Source organism: Cervus canadensis, chromosome 18 (genome assembly GCF_019320065.1).
Source record: "Cervus canadensis isolate Bull #8, Minnesota chromosome 18, ASM1932006v1, whole genome shotgun sequence".
Lineage (NCBI taxonomy): Eukaryota > Metazoa > Chordata > Mammalia > Artiodactyla > Cervidae > Cervus > Cervus canadensis.
The window spans coordinates 23,718,575-23,733,115 of record NC_057403.1 but is presented as its reverse complement, the minus strand read 5'-3'; the positions used below and the strand labels follow the sequence as shown (position 1 = coordinate 23,733,115).

The window sequence follows — 14,541 nt, the reverse complement described above, 5'->3', positions numbered from 1 at the left end:
AGTCCTGATTTAGTTGAGATGCTGGAAGTCAATCCCGAGCCTGTTGCTATGATTGTACTACATTTGGGAGTTCTTCAGAGTGATGTTAGTGTTTTTGGTCTGTGGGAAGTAGAAAGGTAGCTAGTCCCCAGGGATGACTTCTCAGGAACCACAAGTCAGAACATCCATGCCCCATGATTTTGGCTGTCTCTCTAACTTGGTTTTGAACAACAGAATGTAACGGGAGTGGCACTGCATGACTCCTAGAGCTAGGTCCTGTTGTATCTTGTACCTTCTGCTTCACTGGTGGAAGCCAGATGTTAAGTCCAAATCCCATGAGACCTTCATAATTTGAGGTGATCTGGGATAAACATGAATGTTTGTAAGAAAGAAATAGCCAGTTAGCCCGCAGCTGTTTTACCCACCCCAAGTGAAACGTCAGACATGAGGAAAGCATCTGTCTGGTAATCTGGACCAAGAGATCCTTCAGAAAACTTGATTCCTGGGAATTCCGTGGTGGTCCAGTGGTTAGGAATCCGCTTTAAATGTAGGGCCCCAGATTTGACCCCTGGTCAGGGAATGAAGATCCCACACGCTGCACAGTGCAGGCAAAAACACAAAATAAGAAACTTCATTTCCCACCGCAATGTGGTGCCCATCTGAAGGCAGCAAACCTGTAAAACTGGGAGAGAGCATAAACTGTTGTTTTGAACCAATTCATTTTGGGGAGATTTGTTATTCTACAATGGTTAATGGAAACATCAACACCAGACTCTGATCACTGCATCGATGTGTATAAATTGTGCTTTTTCCAGCAGTAAATTCTGTCCTCCCTGGTCTAAAACCCTGACAGTTCATTTCCAAAATGTAAGCCTCCAGTTTCTGCCCACATAAATTGAAAAAATATTGTAATTTTGGATTAAAAAAAAAAAAGAATTTTTTGAGGTTCATTTTCTGTTTTCTCCAACTCTTCCTTGGATTAAAATTTCAAATGCTGACCATGTCATTTTCCCTCTAATTTTTCTAGTGCGTCTTGCACAAAGCAAGGCAGAATGTCAGTTAACAATAGACAACCTTAGAATAAAGGAACAATTAAGAAATTTCACTGATTTTTAAAAATTTATGTGAAGCACTGTTTTTTAAAAGTTAATTTTGTTGAAGATTAGTTGATTTACAATGTTGTATTTCTGTTCAGCAGAGTGACTCAGTTATACATACGTGTACATTCTTTTTCATATTCTTTCCGATTATAATTTATCACAGGATATCAAGTATAATTCCTTGTGGTATACAGTAAGACCTTGTTGTTTATCCATTCTAAATATACTAGTTTGCATCTGCTGATCGCAAACTCAGTTCATCCCTCCCCTACCCCCATACTGCGTTGGCAACCACAAGTCTGTTCTCTATGTCTATGAGTCTGTTTCTTTTGTAGAAAAGTTTGTTTCATATTTTAGATTCACATATAAGTGATATCATATATTTGTCTTTCCTTTTCTGGCTTACTTAGTATGATAATCTCCCGGTCCAGCCATGTTGCTGCAAATGGCATTATTTTCTTTTTATGGCTGAGTAGGATTCCATTGTACATATGTACCGCATCTTCAGTCATCCATCTGTTGATGGACATTTAGTTTGTTTCCATGTCTTGACAGTTGTAAATAGTGCTGCTTTGGACATAGAGGTGCATGCATCTTTTTGTTGTTGTTTTGTCTGGGTATATGCCCAGGAGTGGGATTGCTGGATCCTATGGCAACTCTTAGTTTTTTGAGGAACCTGCTTGCTTTTTCCACAGTGGATGTATCAATTAACATTCCCACCAACAGTGTAGGAGGGTTCCCTTTTTTCCATATCCTCCTGAGCATTTGTTATTTGTAGACTTTTAAGTGATGGCCATTCGGACTGGTGTGAGGTGGTACCTCATTGTAGTATTGATCTGCATTTCTTTAAGAATTTAGTGGTATTGTGCATCTTGTCATGTCCTGGTTGGGCAGCTGTAAGACTTCTTGGGGGAAATGTCTATTTAAGTCTTCTGACTGTTTTTTGATTGTGTTGGGTTTTTTTTTTGGTATTGACTTGTGTGAACTATTTGGAAATTAAGTCCTTGTTGGTCGCATCCAAATACCCTCTCCCAGTCTAAGTTGTCTGTCTGTTTCGTTTGTGGTTTCCTTTGCTGTACAGAAGCTTTTAAGTTTGACTAGGTTCCATTTGCTTAATTTGCTTTTATTTTTGTTGTTTTGGGAGACTGACCTAAGAAAACATTGATACAGTTCATGTCAGAGAATGTTTTGTTTATGTTGTCTTCAAGGAGTTTTATGGTGTTACATCTAATATTTAGGGCTTCCCAGGGGGCCGAGTGTTAAGAATCCGTTTGCTAAAGCAGGAGATGGAGGAGATGTGGGGTTTGTTCCCTGGGTTGGGAAGATTCCCTGGAGAAGGGAATGGCTACCCACTCTAGTATTTTTGCCTGGAGAATCCCATGGACAGAGGAGCCTGGCAGGCTACAGTCCATGGGGTCGCAAGGAGTTGGACACGATTGAGCGTCTGAGCATGCACACACATCTCATATTTAAGTCTAGGCCATTTTGAGCTTATTTTTGTGTATGGTGTGAGAGTGTGCCCTAACTTCACGATTGGTATGGGCTGTCCAGCTTTCCCAGCACCACTTGCTGAAGAGAATTTGCTTTTCCCGTTGTATATTCTTGCTTCCTTTGTTGAAGATTGACTGTAGATGTGTGGGTTTATTTTTGAGTTTTCTGTTCTGTTCCATTGATCCATATGTATGTTTGTGTGTGTGTGTGACACTACCCCACTATTTTGATTACTGTAGCTTTGTGGTACTGCCTCATTCCTGGGAGGGTTATGCCTCCTGCTTTGTTCTTTTTCCTTAGGATTGCTTTGGCAATTCTGGGTCTTTTATGGTTCTAGATACATTCTAGGATTATTTGTTCTACTTCTGTGAAAAATGTCATGAGTAATTTGGTAAGTGTGTATGTGTTAGTCACTCAGTCATGTCCAGGTCTTTGTGACCCCATGGACTGTAGCCCACCAAGCTCCTCTGTCCATGAGATTCTCCAGGTAAGAATACTGGAGTGGGTTGCCATTTCCTCCTCCAGGGGATCTTCCTGACTTAGGGATCAAACCTGCATCTCTTAGATCTCCTGCATTGGCAGGCGGATTCTTTACTGCTAGAGCCACCTGGGAAGCCCTCATTTGATAAGGGATCACATTAAATCTGTGGATTGCTTTGGGTAGTCTGGCCATTTTAAGATTAATCTTTCCATACAAGAGCTTGAGGTATCTTTCCATTTCTTTGAATCATCTTTGATTTCCTTTGTTAATGTTTTATAGTTCACAGCATTTAAGTCTTTCTCCTCTTTGGTCAGGTTTGTTCCTAAGTATTTTTTATGTGAGTTTGAAAGGGATGCTTTTTCACATTTCTGATATTTTATTGTTAAGGTGAAGAAATGCAACTGATTTCCGTATGTTCATCTTGAATCCTGCTGCCTTGCTGACTTGATCAGTCTAGTAGTTTTTGTGGATTTCACCTGATTTCTCTCAAATTACAAGGCTTCTTCCCCAAATCACCAATTACAGCTTTGTGGGTATAGACAGTTGCCTTTGGTTTAGTTGTCTGCAATGGGGGAAGGATTTTAGTTCAGAGCATCTGACATATAGTAGGTACTATTTAAGGATATTGTTGCTAATGCCTTTACGGACATTTCAGTGACCGTGTCACTTACTCCTTGTGTCAGATAAATATCTACCTTCTTAGATTCTTTGGTTTTTCCCACAGTACTCTCACAACCCTCTTGGTGATGACCACTTTTTTTCCCCCAGAGCAAGAACCAAACCCTGTCAAGTTTTCAGAAATTTTAATGACCACATTTTGGGGAAGGGTGGGGAGGAACCATTCTGTTTGCAACTCTGGGAGTCACATGGTCACTTCGATGGAGAGATCTCCTTGACAGTGGGGACTCTGGTCACATTCCTGTCTAGCTGATAGACACTGAGGCCAGGGAGACATCTCTCTACACCTGCACAAACTTCACAGACTCTGGTGGGAGTCAGTGGGTAAGGCTATAATATTGTTGGCCATTTACCATTACCTGGAGGGGAAAATGAGTAAGAAATACAGTTATGCCAGCAAACAAACGTTCAGTCTTCCTTTCTGCTTCTGCCCTGGTACACACACCATTTCCTCAGAAAACCCATATTCCAACTTCAAAACCCAGTTAGACATGTTTCTTTTTATAGACTTTTAGGACTGTTTTGGAGACTCGTCCACTCTATTTTTTGTATTTGTCTTATTCCTCCACTGGTGTTCTACCACTCTCTGTTGCAGTCTTTATTTGCTGGAGCTTAGAAGATTCCTGTGGCCAAGAACTATGTCTTATGAATCTTGGACAGAGCGTCACAGTCTGAGTGGCTGAGAAGTGTTCACTGAATACATACATTTCTGTTCTGCTAAACCATGCTGCCATTTACTCTGATCACCCAGGTTTCTCTTTGAGTAGCTTAGATTTGAGATGATGGTGGTGAGGAATGAAAGTAAAGTGGTCTTAAAGAGGTAGAAATAGTACAGATGACTAAAAAATAGGATATTATTTTAACAGCTTATAGAAATATGAAATGATGCTCTTCCTCAGTCTTAAAAATACTATATTTTTGACTGGACATTTAAAAAGGTCAGAATAGTCGAACCTATTCTTTATTGGTGAGGCTTTCCAGAAATAGTCACTTTTTAAGTATTAATTTGTCATACTTAAAATATGTGTGCTTTTTGAACCAGTTATTATTCCAATGTAAGTAAGTATTGGGAGGTTATAATGACAAAAGTGTGGAATAGAGATGTTAATGGAGCATCATTGATGAGAAAATATTCATGTGTGTTAATAAGGGTCAAGGTAAATCATTTTTGGTAATCCTTCTGTTGCAGTGTTAGGCAAACATTAAATGATGAAACATCATGGATGGAAGTATTTCTTTAAAATACATTCTAGACCACAAATAAACTCTAGTCCTCCTGGTGTGATAGAGAAATTTATAACACCATTTGTTTAAAAAGAAATGAAAAATATACATAAAATGAATAGATAGTAAATGTACTTGTACAATCATATTTTACCTCTGGAAGGAGTGTAAAGAAACTAGAAAATTGTTCTGGTTTGAGAGTGAGAGAAAGAGTTATATTGGATGGACTATAATTACCCATATGCATATTTTAACTATTTAGTGACACAAAAATTCAAATAATAATGGCATAGGTAGAAATGATACCTGTGGGTGAAGTCAGAGCCAATTCTCCATCTGGAGCAAAGTGGCGTGTAAACTGATCTTGACCCTGGTTAGATTTGGGAAAAGATCATGGGGATGGCAGTACCAACAGGAGTGATGATGGGAGATGGATGCCGAAGGACACCTGGGGTGGGGCCAGGGGAGAGCAGTGTTCCCCTAGGGGAGCCTGTGGAGGCCATGGAAGGGGTGGTCCCGGGCACACTTACCTGTCCTCATTCTACAGCACTGGGCGTGCAGGACAGATGGTTGGCCATGGGCACAGGGCATTTCGGAGGATTCCACCTCACAGTTTCAGCTCCCATCTTGATGGCTGTTTGTCTTCACAGCTTGGCCGCAGGACACTCAAAAATGAAAGGCGATGTCTGAGTTCTCATCAGTCCCAGTGTGGAAATCCACCTGCATTTGTGGATTCCTGCTGATTGGCAAAGCATACGGCTTGTTGAACAGGTCTGTTCCTCGTGTGGGAACCCACACTGGACCCACACACCCCTCCTCTCCCAGCTCCTCCCTCGTGGAAGGCCACCCTTCCTGGGGATGCTGTCATCCTTGTTCCTGGGGGGCTGTTTCAGCTCACCCTGCCCAGGGTGGTGGGATGACCTGGTCCTTGGCCCAAGATTCAAGTTGAGCAGCAGTCACTGGCTTGGGCCTGCATCTTCTGGATGTTCTACGTCCCTTGATAAAGAGCCAAAGCCCTGACCCCCTCTCCCAGACCCCGAGACCTGCCAGCCGTCCTGCCCCTGCACTGTGTTACCCTGATGCTGTTTACACGTTTGAACGTCACTCATGCATGAAGTGACCGTCCCCACACACACTCTAGTATTCTCACTCCTCCTCCACCTCCACACCCATGGGCTATATATAACATACCCACCTGAAAGAGACGGCAGGTTTCCCTTTGATTGTCAATGAAGACCCGACAGTCAAGGACACATCCTGTGTGTATGGGACCTGCTAGGAGAGACGAGAGTGGATGAGGGGCAAGGCCAGGTGTGGGCTCCCGCCCTACAGTGGTTTTCGGGGTGCAGCAGGTTAGACATCAAAGGGTGAACTCTAAGGTCCCCTATCTCCCTACTGCAGCAGAGTTAGGTCCCTATTCCTTTGAAGAGTTGTGAGGGTCATAGTTAAGAGCCAAGGTTTCAAGAACTTGAACTTAAGTTCCTTCCCTCCCCATGCAGAGGGCCCAGGTTTGATCCCTGGTCAGGGAACTAAGATCCTGCATGCTGTGTGGTGTGGCTGAAAGAGAGACAGACAGGGAGAAAGAGAGACAGAAGCATGGATTCAAGAGCCAGCTTCCTGGATTCAAGTCCTAATTCTGTCCCTTACTAGCAGTGACATCTTAGATCCATTACTTGAACTCTCCCTGCCTCATTTTCCTCAGTACGAGGAGGGTTATCAGGAATTCCTACTTCCTAGGGTGTTCTCAGGAATAGATGTGCTAGTACATATAAAGTCTTTAGCCTAATCCCTGGCACATGCAGGGGCGACCTGTCAGAAGAGGAAAGACCCTTTCTGGAATAGCACCCTTCAATTACTGTCTGGTATCTGAAACTCTGATGACAAGACTTGAGGATATAAAAATAAAAAAATTCACACCAGTGAAGAACGTTGTTTAAAGCGAGAGGGAAATAATGGAAGGGGAAGCCCCCTATGTGGGATGCATGTGCATCAGAATTACCAAGGGGAACGCTTGTCCTTTCAAGAATGTTTACAACGTTGTTGAGAACCCAGTCCGTCAGTGCTTGTCCACAGGATGTGTGGCAGGAAAGTAATTGGGAGAATCTACAAGTTATTGACTGATTTCTACTGTAAACCCTGAACTGGGGCTGAGTTTTTTCCTTCCAGCCTCAGGTGGTTCGATTCTCTGAGACCACGTCCCCCCGCGGCCGTCGCCCTGGGGCCAGGGTCTGCTCACCTCCTCCTGTGAGGCAGAGGGAAGGGCTCACTTGGGGAGGAGACCTGAGGCGGAGTGAGTGGTCACTGTGTGTGGACCCAGACTGGAGACACAGCGCCCTCCGGGCTGAGGTCACCTCCCACTCTTCTTGAGAAGAGGCATCTAAGGAGTCCCTCCCTCTGCTCTCATGAATGCTCAGAGGTGAGTTCTGGGTAACTCATAGTCGGAAGGGCCACCAGTTCTGCCAACCAGGATCCCCTCTGACACTCATGGAAAGACCCACGGGCGCTTAAACAGTCACTGCTGTGTCGGGACGAACCCCCACATGCACACCAAGCCACACACGTTCTCACAGATCAACACCCAGTCAGAGATTTCTTACACACACATTTACACGCATAGTCACACAGACAAGCAGCTCCTTGTGTCACACATACCTCCCCACATTCTCACTCACCATACATGCACAGCTGTGCTCCACTCTTACACACAGACTCATGAAGACAGATGCGTAATCTCAGCCCCTTGCACTCATGCACACACTCCCTCATCCCAGTCAGTGCTCCACCCCCCACCCCAAAGTGACAGTGTCTCGGTAGAGTTCACTCTCGGTCACATATCATCAAAGGCTATTGCACTGCCTTTGTGCAGTGTGGTCCCAGCTCCACACGATTCCCACAGGGATTCCACATAATAGATCCTCAGGGAGTCTCTCTTCCACACACTCACAACTCTCAATACAACATCCCAAGTAGAAATGTACATCTTTTCATCTTACACATTTGCTACCTCTTCCTCCTCCCTTTATCTGACCTGGGATCACTGAAGGTTGTGTCTTTTCAGCTCACCTGTTGCTCTTACATTGTTATGTCTTCCTCAGGGCAGCTCTTCCAAACTGTGTCTAGTTTTGGGTGTGAATCTCTTGGAGTTGGAGAATATAAGTGAATCCTGGCAGCCCCACCCTCTGGCTTTGTTCCTGTTTGTAAGCCTCAGAGTTCCCCAGCAAGGTGAAGGGGGATGTCATAAACAGATTCAGTCACAAGTATGTCCTTGAGCAGGGCATGTCTGTGATTCGGCAGGAATTGCAGTGAGGGTAATGCCAGGGAGGAAGGAGTAGCCGGGGAAATACAGGAATAAAGGTGATGGAGTGAGGGGGTGGCTGAGTCTAAAATCCAGCCTTTGTGCCTCTTACCAGGTCTTTACCCCACAGGCAGAATCTATTCAAAAGGTGCACATTGTTATAATTTTCACAATGGCAAAGAATGGATGATTCTGGCTCAAAAGACATGGACTTCCCGAAGGCTTCCAAGCAAGGGCTTTTAAAGGCAGCCTTTGTGGTGAGAGCTGTATGGTGCATGACTTCTTTCTCATTGGTTGGTGGTGAAGTAACAGGGTGATGATTCAGGAATCTTTTTTTTTTTTTTCCAGTTTATTTTTGGCTGTGCTGGGTCTTCATTGCTACCTGGGTTTTTCCTCTAAGTTTCAGAGAGCAGGGGCTATTTTCTAGTTTCAGCACACTGGCTTCTCATTGTGGTGGCTTCTCTTTGCAGAGCACAGGCTCTAGGGTGCACGGGCATCAGTGCTTGTGGCTCCAAGGCTCTAGAGCATGGGCTGAGTAGTTGTGGCACACACTTAGTTGCTCCATGGCAGGTGGGATCTTCCTGGAGCAGGGATCGAACGCACATCTCCTGCATTGGCCGGTGGATTCTTTATTACTGAGCCACCGGGGACGCCGTTTCAGGAATCTTTAATCATCAACCTTCTGGTTCCAGCCACTTGCTTGTGGTCTGTGTGTAGCCATCATCCTCCACTTGAGTCAAGGTGTTAATTTCTGCAGAACAACTCAGAGATGCGCATCAGATTGTTTTATGTATCACGAGGAGGAACTAAGATTCTGTTTATCGCTGAACCATTGTTTAAGTCATCATTACTTTTCCTGCTCAACTGCTTCTCCCATTTTTTCCTGTTTCCCTCACTTCCCTAGTTAGTAACTGTTTGAGTCTGCTCTTCGGAACTCAGGGAAGGCCTGGGAAAGAAGCTAAAGCCCTTTTCAACAAACAAGAAACAGGGGTCACAGAGGCTGTGTTCCCTGGAGGGATCTGCAGTGGCCTGCTTGGTTTCAACACTCCCCCCTTTTCTTTGACACTCCTCAATCCTGAAGTGGGACAAGAGAAGGAATAAAGTTTTGAATAGAGAGGTCTGTTATAAACTTGGCAGGGAACTTGGTTTTAGGAGGGCTTGGTTTCCCCGGTGATAAGTCCTCTATTCTTCAGATTCTGTGAAAGTACTGGCTGATCCTCAGCTGACCCAAAACACTTCCCAGGTTGCACAGTGGTAAAGAGCCCACCTGCCAATGCAGGAGACCCAGGTTCAATCCCTGGGTTGGAAAGATCCCCTGGAGAAGGAAATGGCAACCCACCCCAGTATTCTTGCCTGGAGAATTCCATGGACAGAGGAGCCTGGGTTTGACATAAAATTGTAGGACTCTGGCTCAGAAAAGTTGAAGTGGATACCCTTGTTCCTACTGCATCCACTAAGCAAGTTTGACTAAGGATCCTAGAGATTATATGTAAGACAAATAAAGAAGACCCAGGAAGGTTGAGAGAAAAGGACAGTGCAGCTGGGGGCCCTGAGCCCCTAAAACATCGTGATGTTCCCTGATGACCCCTCAGTTTCCTTCTTGTCTCTTCTGTCCCAGTCTGGAGCCTACAGTAGCCGGAAGTCTGTAAACTAAACCATTAACCATTAAATGCCCAAGTGAATAAAGGGAGAGGATTATACTCCTGAAGTAGTGCTTCCTGTTTAATTTGGGGGCCTAGTGTCCCCTGCTGGATGCTCATCACGCCTCCAGGTTACCCTCCAGTACACACATGTGCATGCGCACAGAAATCTATATGGATGTCAGGATGATTTACAGACATGCAGCAGTTTGTTGTTGTTGAGTCGCTCAGTCGTGTCCGACTCTTTGTGACCCCATGGACCCCAACACACCAGGCTTCCTGTCCTTCATCATTTCTCAGAGTTTGTTCAAACTCATGTCCATTGAGTTGGTGATCCCATTCAACCATCTCATTCTCTGTACCCCCTTCTCCTCCTGCCTTCAATCTTTCCTGGCACCAGGGCCTTTTCTAATGAGTTGGCTGTCCCCATCAGGTGGCCAAAGTATCAGAGCTTCAGCATCAGTCCTTCCAGTGAATATTCAGGTTTGATTTACTTTAGGAATTGACTGGTTTGATCTCTTTGCTGTCCATGGGGCTCTCAAAAATCTTCTCCAACACCACAGTTTGAATGCACCAATTCTTTGGCACTAGGCCTTCTTTATGGTACAACCCTCACATCCATACATGACTACATGCAACAGTAAATACAAGATAAAGTTTGTTATCCATACAGTAAATAGTAAAGGGATTCCCCAAAGAGACAGCTCAGTTGGCAGGGAATGAATTCAGAGCAAAGTGGGGCAGGAGGCTTTGGCTTTATTGGGGAGGAGGTAGGTCCAGGCTCTGGGTTTATGAAGGGCCAGAAGCCTTTATTTGAAATTCCACTGGTGGGCCCTTGGGCTTTATGAGTATGGTCCAGAGATAGTAGGCATTAAGCAGAGAAAGGACAGGGAGCCTGTCCAGGACCCGACATTGGACATGTTTGTAAATGTCGGGAGTTCCCTGGTGGTCCAGTGGTCATGACTGTGCTTCCACTGCAGGGGGCACAGGTTCGATCCCTGGTTGGGGAACTAAGATCCCACATACCTCTTGGTGCAGCAAAAAAAAAAAAAGCTGTTTATAAATGTAAATAACATAAACATGATTGCACTTTGCCCCCATGCCAGCACACTCAGGCCTTCTCTCAGCAGAGAAGCAGTCCACCGTCTGTTTCTGTCGCTGTCACAGCAGCTCAGGCCAGACCTGAGTCATCCCTGCCCATCTTTCCGTCACACTTGGAATGTGCTCTGTCCACAAGTCATATTGGCGCTGCTTTGAAACTCTTTAAGGATAGAGCACTGCTCATCACCTGACAGCTCAGTGAAACCAGAGATTGTATCTGATACCTTACTGTTGCACTCCCATGTCCCTGAAATTGCCTTGCTCCTAGTAGATGCTTCATAGTTATTTTATTTTATTTTATCTTTCATAGTTATTTTACAATCCTTTGTTTAAATGAATGCCTTCTCTTCCCTCTGAAATAAAAGCCTACTGTTTCTCAGAAATTCTCAGTAATTTCTGTTGGTTAATAAATCTCAACTATTTCTTCAGAATCTCTTTATGATTAGGTAACCTAAGGAAAAGTAAATAGATATTTCGTGTTTAAAATTTAGTCAGAATAAGGAAGAGAAAATTCTGGTGAACACATGCTGAGATATCTTATCTTAGGAGTTAATCCATAAAGTATTTAGTAGCCATGTCAACTTTGTTTTAATGCCAAGACAGAAATGTTAAACAATATAAAAAGTAATGTGTGTAATACACAGCTATGAGGAAATTGCAAATAGTATCAACCCTGCTGTCAATTGCTTCATTTTCTAGAAGAAGAGGTGACTGCTTTCCTGTGTTTGTTGGGCATCTTCATTTAAGGTTGGCAGGAATGATATTTAACACAGGCTTCCAGGGACTTCCCTGGTGGCCCTCTGGTTAGGACTCTGCGCTTCCACTGCAGGGGGTGCAGGTTCGATCCCTTGTCATGGAGCTAAGATCCCGCATACCACAGAACAACTAAGCCAGTGGGCCACAACTACTGAAGCTCACACACCACAATGAAAGCGTCTGTGCACTGCAATGAAAGATCCCGTGTGACACTAGTTTTTTAAAAAACACAAGGCTTTGTTAGAATTTAAGCAGTTTTTGCATGTCTTCAGTGTGTGTGTGTGAGATACCATCTCATTTTGTCATGTGTGTAAGCACCATGTAACCACCGCCACAGTTCATGCACACAGAGTCCCTTGTGCTGCCCCTTTATAGTCAGGGTCTCAGCCGAATCCTCAGCCTTGATGAGCACTGAGCTTCATCACTAGAATTTTGTGCTGTCAGGAGTTGAGTCCTACAGTAAGTAACCTGTTGAGATTGACATCTTTCATTCCTCACAGTACCCTTGAGATTCTGTTGTTTTTTTTTTTTTTAAGTATCAAGTAATCAATGAAAAGTCTCCTTAACTCTAGGCAGGGTCAGACTTTCTGTTCTATTTATTTTATTTCCTTTTCTTGCCTTATTTTGCTGACTAAAACCTCCAGTGCTAGGTCAGGTTGTAGTGATAACAATGACTCTTGGCTTGTTTTGGATCTTAGACTGAAAGCATTCAGTTTTTCATTATTGAGTGTGAGGTTGACTGTAGGTTTATTATAGCTTTCTCTCAGGTTGAGAAACTTTCCCTTCTATATCTAGTTTGCTAATGATATTGGCAGAAACCAACACAATTCTGTAAAGCAGTTATTCTTCAATTAAAAAATAAATAAATTTAAAATTAAAAAAAAATATTTTTTAAAGAAAAACTTTTGTTGGAAAGAATCACGAATTCTCCAGAAGCTGCAGATGTTGAAGAGTGAGGTCCCATGCACCCAATGCCTGTGCTGTGCCAAGTCGGTTCAGTCAAGTCTGACTCTGCAATCCTGTGGACTGTAGCCCCCAGGTTCCTCTGTCCATGGAATTCTCCAAGCAGGGATACTGGAGTGGATTGCCGTGTCTTCCTCCAGGAGATCTTCCTGACCCAGGGATTGAACCCATGACTTTCATGTCTCCTGCATTGGCAGACAGGTTCTTTACTGCTAGTGCCACCCATTGCCTAGTTTTTCCCAACTGGGTACATTTTACATAATTATAGTCCAGTGTCAAACCCAGGGATTATACTTTGGTACAATGCATACATATAGTTCTGTGTCATTTTATGAGAAATGTAGGTATATGTAACCAGCACCACAACCAAGATAAAAATTATTCCAACATCAAGATAGACCGCATGTTATTCCTGTGTAGCAGCATCTAACACTTCTCCCTGACCGCCATCTATAAGCCATGACCACCACCACCCATCTACTTTCTGTCTCTAGCTTTAAAATTTTGAGGCTGTTAACAAATGCACTTATACATTATGTGACCTTTTAAGGTGGGCTTTCTCACTCAGGACAGTGCTCATATAATCTCTTGATTTCTTCTTAACCTCACTGTCCTTCACCTCTCCCTCTTTTTCTTTTGGGTCCTTGATCTGAACAACTCAGTGCCGATTCATTCCCATTGTAAGCTGCACTCACTCCCTTGGTGATCTCAACCTTTCATAGTTTTAATTGCTATCTATATGTTAGAATTTCAAATTTTATATCTCCGACCAGAGCTCTCTTCCAAATTCATGCATTAAACCCTGTACAATAGGCATCTCAACCTCCGAGTGCCCAAAGCTGGATTCCTTATCTTTTCCTCCCCAGTGGTTCCAGCCACAGTTTGCTGACCTCAGTGTATGATTTCAGTAGTTCAGTATGTTTTCTATGCATTTATTTTCATTAGGTTTGTTTGTTTATTTAGTTGGTGTTGTTTGCTTTTTATATTCCACATATGAGTGAAGTCATATGATATTTGTCTTTCTCAATCTGACTTATTTCACTTAGTATGATACCCTCAAGGCTTGTCCATGTTGCTGTAATTGGAGGATTTCATCTCTTTTATAGCAGACTAATGTGGAAAATTCTGAAAGAGATGGGAATACCAGACTACCTGACCTGCCTCTTGAGAAACCTGTATGCAGGTCAGGAAGCAACAGTTAGAACTGGACATGGAATAACAGACTGGTTCTAAATAGGAGAAGGAGTACATCAAGGCTGTATATTGTCACCCTGCTTATTTAACTTATATGCAGAGTACATCATGAGAAACGCTGGGCTGGAGGAAGCACAAGCTGGAATCAAGATTGCCGGGAGAAATATCAATAACCTCAAATATGCAGATGACACCACCCTTTTGGCAGAAAGTGAAGAAGAACTAAAGAGCCTCTTGATGAAAGTGAAAGAGGAGAGTGAAAAGGTTGGCTTAAAGCTCAACATTCAGATAACTAAGACCATCCATCACTTCATGTCAAATAGATGGGGAAACAGTGGAAACAGTGGCTGACTTCATTTTTTCTGGGCTCCAAAATCACTGCAGATGGTGATTGCAGCCATGAAATTAAAAGACGCTTGCTTCTTGGAAGAAAAGTTATGACCAACCTAGACAGCATATTAAAAAGCAGAGACATTACTTTGCCAACAGAGGTCTATCTGGTCAAGGCTATGGTTTTTCCAGTGGTCATGTATGGATGTGAGAGTTGGACTATAAAGAAAGCTGAGCGCAGAAGAATTGATACTTTTGAAGTGTGGTGTTGGGGAATACTCTTGAGAGTCCCTTGGACTGCAAGGAGAT

The 14,541-nt window shown here is 43.5% G+C and overlaps 1 protein-coding gene and 1 pseudogene across 1 annotated transcript in view; one reads left to right on the top strand and one right to left on the bottom strand.

The window, feature by feature from the left end:
* The window catches only part of LOC122420348 (galectin-10-like), a 37,823-nt gene that overhangs the window by 17,037 nt on the left and 6,245 nt on the right, over window positions 1-14,541 (top strand). The gene's annotated exons all lie outside the window — the stretch shown is intronic.
* LOC122421276 overlaps window positions 3,848-14,541 on the bottom strand; it is an 84,432-nt pseudogene continuing 73,738 nt past the window's right edge.